General features: G+C 54.4%; 1 pseudogene; it reads left to right on the forward strand.

Moving 5' to 3' along the window:
- The first annotated feature begins 9,212 nt into the window (after window positions 1-9,212).
- On the forward strand, window positions 9,213-10,518 carry LOC140359105 (uncharacterized; annotated as a pseudogene).
- The last annotated feature ends 967 nt before the right edge of the window (window positions 10,519-11,485 follow it).

The raw sequence follows: 11,485 nt of genomic DNA on the forward strand, positions 1-11,485 counted from the left end.
AACGAGGCTCTCCAGGTGAACGAGGCTCTGCAGGTGAACCAGGCTCTGCAGGTGAACGAGGCTCTGCAGGTGAACCAGGCTCTGCAGGTGAACGAGGCTCTGCAGGTGAACCAGGCTCTGCAGGTGAACGAGGCTCTGCAGGTGAGCGGTAGATGAGTTTTATGATTGACACGTGGCAGGACTAATCGGCCGTCCACGCCACGAGGAAATAAGACTCAGATTTGGGCCCAAAAAATCTTCCATTACGCCTTTAATTTAGAACTTTTGATACATTAGTAAAAGTAATATTTGTTCTATTGTTATAATACTGCATGAATTCATTAACCATCCCATCAGTGACTTTATTATATTTAATAATTACATTTGTAATTTATTTACACTGCATATTTTCATGTATTATGTGGTCTCGGTCCCTGTGGTCTCGGTCCCTGTGGTCTCGGTCCCTGTGGTCTCGGTCCCAGTGGTCTCGGCCCCTGTGGTCTCGGACCCTGTGGTCTCGGTCCCTGTGGTCTCGGTCCCAGTGGTCTCGGCCCCTGTGGTCTCGGTCCCTGTGGTCTCGGTTCCTGTGGTCTCAGACCCTGTGGTCTCGGTCCCAGTGGTCTCGGTCCCAGTGGTCTCGGTCCCTGTGGTCTCAGACCCTGTGGTCTCGGTCCCAGTGGTCTCAGACCCTGTGGTCTCGGTCTTTGTCTGGGTTACTGGGTCTTGACCTCTAAACTAGTGTCAGCTTTAAGCTGGTGGATCTTACCCTGGCAGATGTTCTTCTGGCTCAGCTTTAATTTGAGAAGTCGCTGGGATTTCCTGGTGCAGACCCTGGTGCTGGTTCAGACCCTGGTTCAGACCCTGGTTCAGACCCTGGTTCAGACCCTGGTTCAGACCCTGGTTCAGACCCTGGATCAGACCCTGGTTCAGTCCCTGGTTCAGACCCTGGTTCAGACCCTGGTTCAGACCCTAGTGCAGACCCTGGTGCAGACCCTGGTTCAGACCCTGGAGCAGACCCTGGTGCAGACCCTGGTGCAGACCTTGGTTCAGACCCTGGTGCAGACCCTGTGTGTGTCTCTGGTGCAGTTCCTCCTCATATTCCACTATAATCCTCTCAAACATCGCAGAGATGTGTTCAGCCGCAGTTTTCAGCCGCGCGGTCATTAAACCTCTCAGCACTTCAGCTTTAGACATTGTAACGGCTGTTTTTAGCTTTAGCTCCACGCTAACAACAAAGAAACCGAGATGAACCGGAAGCGCAGCGGCCCCGACACCGATCATCAAACTATATAACAAGTATACAGTAGTACAAGTATACAGTAGTACAAGTATACAGTAGTATAAGTATACAGTAGTACAAGTATACAGTAGTACAAGTATACAGTAGTACGTTCAGTATTTAAACCAACAAATACTCGATAAAACAAAGGGAGACGTGTTTACATGGTGGAGCTTACACTTTCCTCCTCTGACTCGTCTTTAATCTGTGTCGTCTCTAGGACTTACTGGTTGGGACCGGGCCCTGAACCGGGCCCTGGACCTGGCCCTGGACCTGGCCCTGGCCCTGGCCCTGGACCTGGCCCTGGACCTGGCCCTGGCCCTGGCCCTGGACCTGGACCTGGCCCTGGCCCTGGACCTGGACCTGGCCCTGGACCTGGCCCTGAACCGGGCCCTGGACCTGGCCCTGGCCCTGGCCCTGGACCTGGCCCTGGCCCTGGCCCTGGCCCTGGACCTGGCCCTAGCCCTGGCCCTGGACCTGGACCTGGACCTGGCCCTGGACCTGGCCCTGGACCTGGACCGGGCCCTAGACTTGGGGACCACACAGACGCACTTCTCCCTCGTGCCGTCTTCGGTGAATATTGAACGTGTCTTTCTTACAGGTTGATCAGCCGAATGGTTTTATCCCTGAGTGCACTTTCATGTGATGGTTCAGTCCACGTTTTACGGCATATTTTGTCATACAGATTGAACAGCTGTAAGGTCTATCTCCAGTGTGAATTCTTGAATGTTCAAGTAGAGAAGCTTCAACGGGAAATGCCTTGTTGCAGATTGAACAGCTGAATGGTTTCCCCCCTCTGAGTGAACTGTTACATGATCGTTAAATCCACTTTTAGCAGTGTATTTCTTCATACAGATGGAACAGCTGAGTGGCTTTTCCCCTGTGTTCACGCTCATGTGACATTTAAGCTGTAAATGTCTAACCAAGGTCAAAGTTTAACCAAGTGAACACATTTTGCCCGCTTAATTGGTCCGTTTAATTTGTTGATAATCCTACTTACAATACCCCATTGCTCCACCAGGAGGCGCTCGAGTTTGTCATCTCTCACAGGATGAATCTGATACAAAGTTGTGCCTAGTGTTAATGTTGTTCTTTTAAACCTCTTGACTGTGTTCTTAATGTTCAAACGCTGCGTGTTTGGAGAGATTCCAGAACCAGGGCCCGACTTCTGTCAGAACAGCACGAGTCTGAGAGTCCAAACTGTCGGGAAAACAAAACTAAAACATGTCCTTCATCAGAGGACCAAACGCCTTCACCGTGTCCCACAAGACGTCGCGTACGGGTTTGGGTTCTCGTAAAGCGCTCGAACAGCACTTTCCGAGGCTAATGTTTTGGCGGGACCCTTCACCATATGCCCGCCCCGTCGTCCGCCGAGTCGCAGCTGCCCCACAGCCGTGCCAGGGCCGCCAGGGGCCGCGTTACCAAGTTAAGAGTCGGACAAATCGGGTTAATCCCAAACACCGGCGACACGTGGCACAGAATCGCACCTGCCAACACCTGAAGCGCTCAACCTGCTCCCGGGCGGTTCTCCACCCGCTTGAGACACGTACTCGAGTAAACGTTCCGGCTCGCGCACAACCAGGACTATCACAAACATAACCTATTATCCCGAATTACACTTGAGTCATTCCTGGACCATCACTGTGTCTTTCTACATGAGTGATATTATTTATGAATGAACGTCCCTCTTTTTTGAGTGTAATACTTGCTGTACTCTGTGTTTTAGCCCTAGCATAGCGCGGTGAACAAAGCTGCGCGTTTAAATGTTCCGGCTAATTGTACATTTAGGTCTTGCATGAACGTGACTGATTCAGGAAACGATGAGCGCGTTGCTTTAATGAGCTTTAATTGAGCCGCCGTCTGTTCACATCTGGGACATGAGTAAAGAATAAAGAGGGAAGACGAGACGGGCGGGGCTGATGGGAAATGTAGTTCATCACACGGCGCGGTTTAAGAGGACAATTCATTCTAAATAGGGTTAATAAAGAGAAACCACAAAACAGCAGTGGTGGAAAGAGTACTGAATATTTATACTCATTTAAAAGTACTATTACATGACAAAAAAGCTGCCTAGCTTAAGTACACGCACAAACATTACTCTGAATACTAGTTGCTTTTTACACGGTTTCGGTGTAATTTTAGATCCGTTTTTTTTGTACAAAACGTCATTTAAATTAAAGAATTTCAAGCGTGGAAAGAAAAAGTCGTTTCGGACGACAATCTGCGTCTTCTCTGAGCTCCGTCCAATCAGAGCAGGCGACGATTGGAGCCGAGACAGCGAGGGGTCGGACAGGGGGACGTTTGGGACTTCAGCTATTCTCAGGACAACAAAGTTCTCATATTTGTTTGGAGCGTCTTGATTAGTTTAGATTAGTTTCTTCTTCTCCTTTAGATGTTTCCTCTGCTCGATGCCAATGACTGGACCCTTCTCAAACACACCGACATCTCGCCTCCATGACCACAAAATCAGAACACGTAAAAAATCAAACAAACAGGGTGAAATGTGACCTTTCCGGAACAGTTTTGGAACGACCTCGAGCGTCATCAGAACGATTGTGAGATCACGTGAGAACATACAGAAAGTGCTGTTTATTTCATGTTGTCTTTTGTACAAAACGAGCACTTTCTAACGACTGCGGCATCGAGAAAGGAGCGTAATCTTAAAGGAATAATGGAGGATGTGCGGAAGGGAACTATATTATGATAGATCCATGCGCTTGGACACAGGGAAACGTGCTGCTCTCCCGGGGACGCGCTGAACGAGGCTGCAGGTGTGCGGCAGGTGCGTCCTATGATTGTTTCATCATTATTCCTTTGATATCAGAATCCAAACTCTGCACTTCTGGTTTGTGAGCGCGATGAGAGGAAGACGAGGAGGAAGAGAGCGAGAGAGGGAGAGAGAGGGAGAGAGAGAGAGAGAGAGAGAGAGAGAAGAGAGAGAGAGAGAGGGAGAGAGAGAGAGAGGGGGAGAGAGCAAGAGAGGGAGAGAGAGAGAGAGAGAGAGAGGGAGAGAGAGAAGAGAGAGAGAGAGAGAGAGAGAGAGGGAGAGAGAGAAGAGAGAGAGAGAGAGAGAGAGAGGGAGAGAGAGAGAGAGGGGGAGAGAGCAAGAGAGGGAGAGAGAGAGAGAGAGAGAGAGAGAGAGAGGAATAGAGAGAGGGAGAGAGAGGGAGGGAGAGAGAGGGGAGGGAGAGGGCAAGAGAGGGAGAGAGAGAGAGGGAGAGAGCAAGAGAGGGAGAGAGGGAGAGAGAGAGAGGGAGAGAGAGAGAGAGAGAGGGAGAGAGAGAGAGAGAGAGAGAGAGAGAGGAGAGAGAGAGGGAGAGGGAGAGAGAGAGAGAGGGAGAGAGAGAGAGAGAGAGAGAGAGAGGGAGAGAGAGAGAGAGGGAGAGAGAGAGAGGAGAAGTAAAGAAGAGCCTGAGTCCGGGAGTCAATCGTGACACTTTTAGACTTGTTTGGACAGAGAGGGTTGAAAAGACCCTCCAGATGCACACGCCCCCAAACCGCCCTCACAAGCCCCCACCCCCCTTCTGACCGCCCCGTCACCCCGCCCCCCGCCCTCACCCGTTCACCCTCTGGTCCCGTTCAGCCTCCATTTCACCCTCATTTTAAACATGGTTCTCTGTCTTTCGTCTTCGATGCTGTCGTTTTAAATCAACGTTTTCTCGATCTTTTGAGGTAAAATGTCCATCGTTTTGTCGTATAAAGTGAAGCACAAACACGTTCCCGCGGCGACGTGAGCCGGGATCTGTTTACGCTCTGCATGATTCACGTCCGCTGTCGTCGCTCTTTCAGTTTAATGTCTTTTACGTGTAACATCATTATTTATACACCTGGTTTTAATGTTTCATGATTTAAGAGTCACTGAAATCTACAAGTCTGACGACCAAATGTAATAATTCATTTTTTATTTGTCTTAAATTTAAAGATTTGAAACTAAACTGTCATTTACGAACATAAATGTGAGAAAAAACATGTGTTACAAGCTTTCATCATCGTTGCGTCCCTTCGCCTTAGGGTGGGGGACAGGTCTCTCACTGTTGTGGCGGCCTACGGGCCGAACAGCAGTGCAGAGTACCCGGCCTTCTTGGAGTCCTTGGGAGGGGTACTGGACAGTGCACCGACCGGGGACTCCGTTGTTCTACTGGGGGACTTCAATGCCCACGTGGGCAATGACAGTGACACCTGGAGATGGGTGATCGTGAAGAACGGCTTCCCCAATCTGAACCCGAGCGGTGTTCAGTTATTGGACTTCTAGCCACGGATTGTCCATAACGAACACCATGTTCAAGCACAAGGGTGTCCATCAGTGCACATGGCACCAGGACACCCTAGGCCGGAGGTCAATGATCGACTTAGTTGTCGTGTCATCAGACCTCCGGCCGCGTGTCTTGGACACTCGGGTGAAGAGAGGGGCAGAGTTGTCAACCCGATCACCACCTGGTGGTGAGTTGGATCCGCTGGCGGAGGAGGAAGCCGGACAGACTTGGCAGACCCAAGCGCATTGTGAGGGTCTGTTGGGAACGTCTAGTGGAGTCCTCTGTCAGTAGGGTATTCAACTCGCACCTCCGGGAGAGCTTCTCCCATGTCCCGGGGGAGGCTGGGGACATTGAGTCCGAGTGAACCATGTTCTCCGCCTCCATTGTTGATGCGGCTGCTCGGAGCTGTGGTCGCAAGGTCTCCGGTGCCTGTCATGGCGGCAACCCCCGAACCCGGTGGTGGACACCGGAAGTAAGGGATGCCGTCAGACTGAAGAAGGAGGCCTATCAGGCCACTCTGGCTTGTAGGTCTCCGGAGGTCATCGACAGGCATCGGCAGGCCAAGCGAGCCGCAGCTCGTGCTGTCGCAGAGGCAAAAACCCGGGCCTGGGAGGAGTTCGGGGAGGCCATGGAGGAGGACTATCGGTCGGGACCAAAGAAATTCTGGCAAACCGTCCGGCGCCTCAGGAGGGGGAAGCAGTGTCTCACCAACACCGGTTACGGTGTGGGTGGAGGCCTGCTGACCTCGACTGGGGATGTCGTCGGACGGTGGAAGGAATACTTTGAGGATCTCCTTAATCCCTCAGTCACGTCTTCCGAAGAGGAAGTAGAGACCGGGGACTCAGGGGCTGGCTCATCCATCACCCAAGCTGAAGTCACTGAGGTTGTTCGCAAACTCCTCGGTGGCAGGGCTCCGGGGGTGGATGAGATCCGCCCTGAGTACCTAAAGTATCTGGATGTTGTAGGACTGTCTTGGTTGACACGTCTCTGCAACATCGCGTGGCGGTCGGGGACCGTGCCTCTGGACTGGCAGAGCGGGGTGGTGGTCCCTCTGTTCAAGAAGGGGGACCGGAGGGTGTGCTCCAACTACAGAGGGATCACACTCCTCAGCCTCCCAGGTAAGGTCTATTCCAAGGTACTGGAGAGGAGAATCCGACCGATAGTCGAACCTCGGATTCAGGAGGAGCAGAGTGGTTTTCGTCCCGGTCTTGGAACACTGGACCAGCTCTATACCCTCCATCGGGTGCTCCAGGGTTCATGGGAGTTTGCCCAACCAGTCCACATGTGCTTTGTGGATCTGGAGAAGGCTTTTGACCGTGTCCCTCGGGGTGTCCTTTGGGGGGTGCTCCGGGAGTACGGGGTCCGGGCCCTTTGCTCAGGGCTGTCCGGTCCCTGTATGACCGGAGCAGGAGCTGTGTTCGCAAGACATACAAGACATCCAAGACATCCAAGACATCCAAGACATCCAAGACATCCAAGACATACAAAACATACAAGACATTCACTTCTAGTTGAATAAATACTAGATGGTGCTGCACTGTGGAATATTTCAGAGACGAGCAGGACGAGCATCATCTCATTTCCCTAAGCCCCGCCTCTGTCCTCCTCTTAGCCCCGCCTCTGTCCTCCTCTTAGCCCCGCCTCTGTCCTCCTCTTAGCCCCGCCTCTGTCCTCCTCTTAGCCCCGCCTCTGTCCTCCTCTTAGCCCCGCCTCTGTCCTCCTCTTAGCCCCGCCTCTGTCCTCCTCTTAGCCCCGCCTCTGTCCTCCTCTTAGCCTCGCCTCTGTCCTCCTCTTAGCCCCGCCTCTGTCCTCCTCTTAGCCCCGCCTCTGTCCTCCTCTTAGCCCCGCCTCTGTCCTCCTCTTAGCCCCGCCTCTGTCCTCCTCTTAGCCCCGCCTCTGTCCTCCTCTTAGCCCCGCCTCTGTCCGCCTCTTAGCCCCGCCTCTGTCCTCCTCTTAGCCCCGCCTCTGTCCTCCTCTTAGCCCCGCCTCTGTCCTCCTCTTAGCCCCGCCCTCTGTCTCCCCCTTAGCCCCGCCCCCTGTCCTCCTCGTAGCTCCGCCCCTGCGCTCTTGTGCCTCACATGAATTAAAGATGGAGCAGCTCTAGTCGATGCTGTTTCCTTGAATGATTCATCAGAGTTAGTCTAACGTCTGGTTCCGGGTCAGTGACTCCAGACCAACAGACGCCTCATATTTATGATATATTTACTGTCTATAAAACTAACACTTTCCACTTATGAGCGTTCCACACAAACATGGTGGTTTGGTTTTAAGAGCGTTTCTGGTTTTTTGACACATTTTAAAAACACAGCGAGAGTTCTTATCATTTCCAAATAAATATTGGGCTGAATAAAAACAGAGTTTGAAGAAGAAGAAGAAGAGGAAGAAGAAGGTCAGACTCAGACCAAGAGAGAAGAAGTCACGATAGATCCAACTGTAGACACATCAGACACATCCTCCTCCTCCTCTTCCTCCTCCCCTCCTCCTCCTCCTCCCCTGCTCTTCTCCTCCTCCACCTCCTCTTCCTCCTCCACCTCCTCTTCCTCCTCCTCCACCTCCTCCTCCTCCACCTCCTACACCTCACCTCCTCCTCCTCTTCCTCCTCCTCCACCTCCTCCTCTTCTCCTCCTCCTCCTCCTCCTCCTCTTCCTCCTCCACCCTCCTACACCTTCTCCTCTATTCCTCCTTCTCCTCCTCTCCTCCTCCTCCGACACCTCCTACACCTTCTCCTCTTCCTCCTCTTCCTCCTCCTCCTCCTCCTCCTCCTCCTCCTCCTCCTCCTCCACTTCCTCCTCTTCCTCCTCCTCTTCCTCCCTTCCTCCTCTTCCCTCTCCTCTTCCTCCTCCTCCTCCACCTCCTCCTCACCTCCCCCTCTTCCTCCTCCTCCACCTCCTCCACCTCCTCCTCTTCCTCCTCCTCCACCTCCTCCTCCTCCACCTCCTCCTCTTCCTCCACCTCCTCCTCTTCCTCCTCCTCTTCCTCCTCCACCTCCTCCTCTTCCACCTCCACACACCACCTCCACCTCTCCTCCTCCTCCACCACATCCTCTTCCTCCTCCACCACCTCCTCTCCTCCACCTCCACCTCCTCCTCTACCACCTCCTCCACCACCACTCCACACACCACACCACCTCCACCACCTCCTCCTCACCACCTCCACCACCACCACCTCTCCACCTCCACCTCCTCCCTCCTCCTCCTCCACCTCTCCTCCTCCACCTCCACCTCTTCCTCCACCTCCCTCCTCCTCCTCCACCTCCTCCTCTCCCTCCTCCTCCTCCACCACCTCCTCCTCTTCCTCCTCCTCCTCCACCACCTCCTCTCCACCTCCACCTCCTCCCTCCTCCTCCTCCACCTCCTCCTCTCCTCCTCCTCCTCCTCCACCTCCTCCTCCTCTTCCTCCTCTCCTCCTCCTCCTCATCCTCCTCCACCACCTCCTCCTCCTCTTCCTCCTCCACCTCCTACACCTTCTCCTCTTCCTCCTCCTCCTCCTCTTCCTCCTCTTCCTCCTCCTCCTCTTCCTCCTCTTCCTCCTCCCACCTCCTACACCTGCTCCTCTTCCTCCTTCTCCTCCTCCTCCTCCTCCTCTTCCTCCTCCTCCTCCTCTTCCTCATCTTCCTCCTCCTCTTCCTCCTCTTCCTCCTCCTCCTCTCCTCCTCTTCCCTCTCCTCTTCCTCCTCCTCCTCCACCTCCTCCTCTCCTCCTCCTCCTCCACCTCCTCCTCTTCCTCCTCCACCTCATCCTCTTCCTCCACCTCCTCCTCCACCTCCTCCTCTTCCTCCTCCTCCACCTCCTCCTCTTCCTCCTCTTCCTCCTCCTCCACCTCTTCCTCCTCCTCCACCTCTTCCTCCTCCACCTCCTCCTCTTCCTCCACCTCCTCCCTTCCACCTCCTCCTCCTCTTCCTCCTCCTCCACCTCCTCCTCTTCCTCCTCCTCCACCTCCTCCTCTCCTCCTCCACCTCCACCTCTTCCTCCACCTCCTCCTCTTCCTCCTCCTCCACCTCCTCCTCTTCCTCCTCCACCTCCTCCTCTTCCTCCTCCTCCTCCTCCTCTCCTCCTCTTCCTCCTCCACCTCCTCCTCTTCCTCCTCCTCCACCTCCTCCACCTCCTCCTCTTCCTCCTCCACCTCTTCCTCCTCCTCCACCTCCTCCTTCCTCCTCCACCTCCTCCTCTTCCTCCTCCTCCACCTCCTCCTCCTCTTCCACCTCCTCCACCTCCTCTTCCTCCTCCTCTTCCTCCTCCACCTCCTCCTCTTCCTCCTCCTCCTCCTCCTCTTCCTCCTCTTCCTCCTCCACCTCCTCCTCTTCCTCCTCCTCCACCTCCTCCACCTCCTCCTCTTCCTCCTCCACCTCTTCCTCCTCCTCCACCTCCTCCTTCCTCCTCCACCTCCTCCTCTTCCTCCTCCTCCACCTCCTCCTCTTCCTCCTCCTCCACCTCCTCCTCCTCTTCCTCCTCCTCCACCTCCTCTTCCTCCTCCTCCACCTCTTCCTCCTCCTCCACCTCCTCCTCTTCCTCCTCCACCTCCTCCTCTTCCTCCCTCCTCCACCTCCTCCTCTTCCTCCTCCACCTCCTCCTCTTCCTCCTCCTCCTCCTCTTCCTCCTCCTCCACCTCCTCTTCCTCCTCCACCTCCTCCTCTTCCTCCTCCTCCACCTCCTCCACCTCCTCCTCTTCCTCCTCTTCCTCCTCCTCCACCTCCTCCTTCCTCCTCCCCTCCTCCTCTTCCTCCTCCTCCACCTCCTCCTCTTCCTCCTCCTCCACCTCCTCCTCCTCTTCCTCCTCCACCTCCTCCTCTTCCTCCTCCTCCACCTCTTCCTCCTCCTCCTCTTCCTCCTCTACCTCCTCCTCTTCCTCCTCCTCCACCTCCTCCTCCTCCACCTCCTCCTCTTCCTCCTCCACCTCTTCCTCCTCCTCCACCTCCTCCTTCCTCCTCCACCTCCTCCTCTTCCTCCTCCTCCTCCTCCACCTCCTCCTCCACCTCCCCCTCTTCCTCCTCCTCCACCTCCTCCACCTCCTCCTCTTCCTCCTCCTCCACCTCCTCCTCCTCCACCTCCTCCTCTTCCTCCACCTCCTCCTCTTCCTCCTCCTCTTCCTCCTCCACCTCCTCCTCTTCCTCCTCCTCCTCCACCTCCTCCTCTTCCACCTCCTCCTCCTCCACCTCCTCCTCTTCCTCCTCCACCTCTTCCCTCCTCCTCCACCTCCTCCTTCCTCCTCCACCTCCTCCTCTTCCTCCTCCTCCACCTCTTCCTCCTCCTCCACCTCCTCCTCCTCTTCCTCCTCCTCCACCTCCTCTTCCTCCTCCTCCACCTCTTCCTCCTCCTCCACCTCTCCTCTTCCTCCTCCACCTCCTCCTCTCCTCCTCCTCCACCTCCTCTTCCTCCTCCTCCACCTCCACCTCCTCCTCCTCTTCCTCCTCCTCCACCTCCTCTTCCTCCTCCTCCACCTCTTCCTCCTCCTCCTCTTCCTCCTCCTCCTCCTCCACCTCCTCCACCTCCTCCTCTCACCTCCTCTACCTCTTTCTTTACGTTATCATCCTTCGATCTATGACACAGCGAGAGCTCGAGAACATTCACTGCAGAAAAGAGACAAACTAAGACACATTAAGAGTCGAGTGTTTGTCTCTTTCTAAGAAGTCGAGAAACACTATTGTTTTTCTCTGGGACATGTTCTCTTTTTCAGACCTGCTTTAGCTGTGATTTATCCAGGTTCTGCTCTGGTCTGGATCCATCAGACGTGTTTTAGTCCTGGTTTGGATCTTGGTTTATTACAGGGTCAGACAGGGTTTAGTGCCGCTCTTTGTGTAGCTTTGTAGCGGTTAGCGGTCGGTGAAACCCTTAATTAAAGGCGTAACTCTTCTTTTCCCTGCAGGTGTTATTGGTTCGTCTCGTAGAATACATTATTGTGGCTTCAGTGTTGAAAAAAGAGACACGAGGCTGGATTTCTGACGCAGCAGAAGTTTGTTTTCCCGACACCGGAGACG

Source organism: Eucyclogobius newberryi, unplaced genomic scaffold (genome assembly GCF_026437365.1).
Source record: "Eucyclogobius newberryi isolate DKJ021-1_F unplaced genomic scaffold, fEucNew1.0.hap1 SCAF_14, whole genome shotgun sequence".
NCBI lineage: Eukaryota > Metazoa > Chordata > Actinopteri > Gobiiformes > Gobiidae > Eucyclogobius > Eucyclogobius newberryi.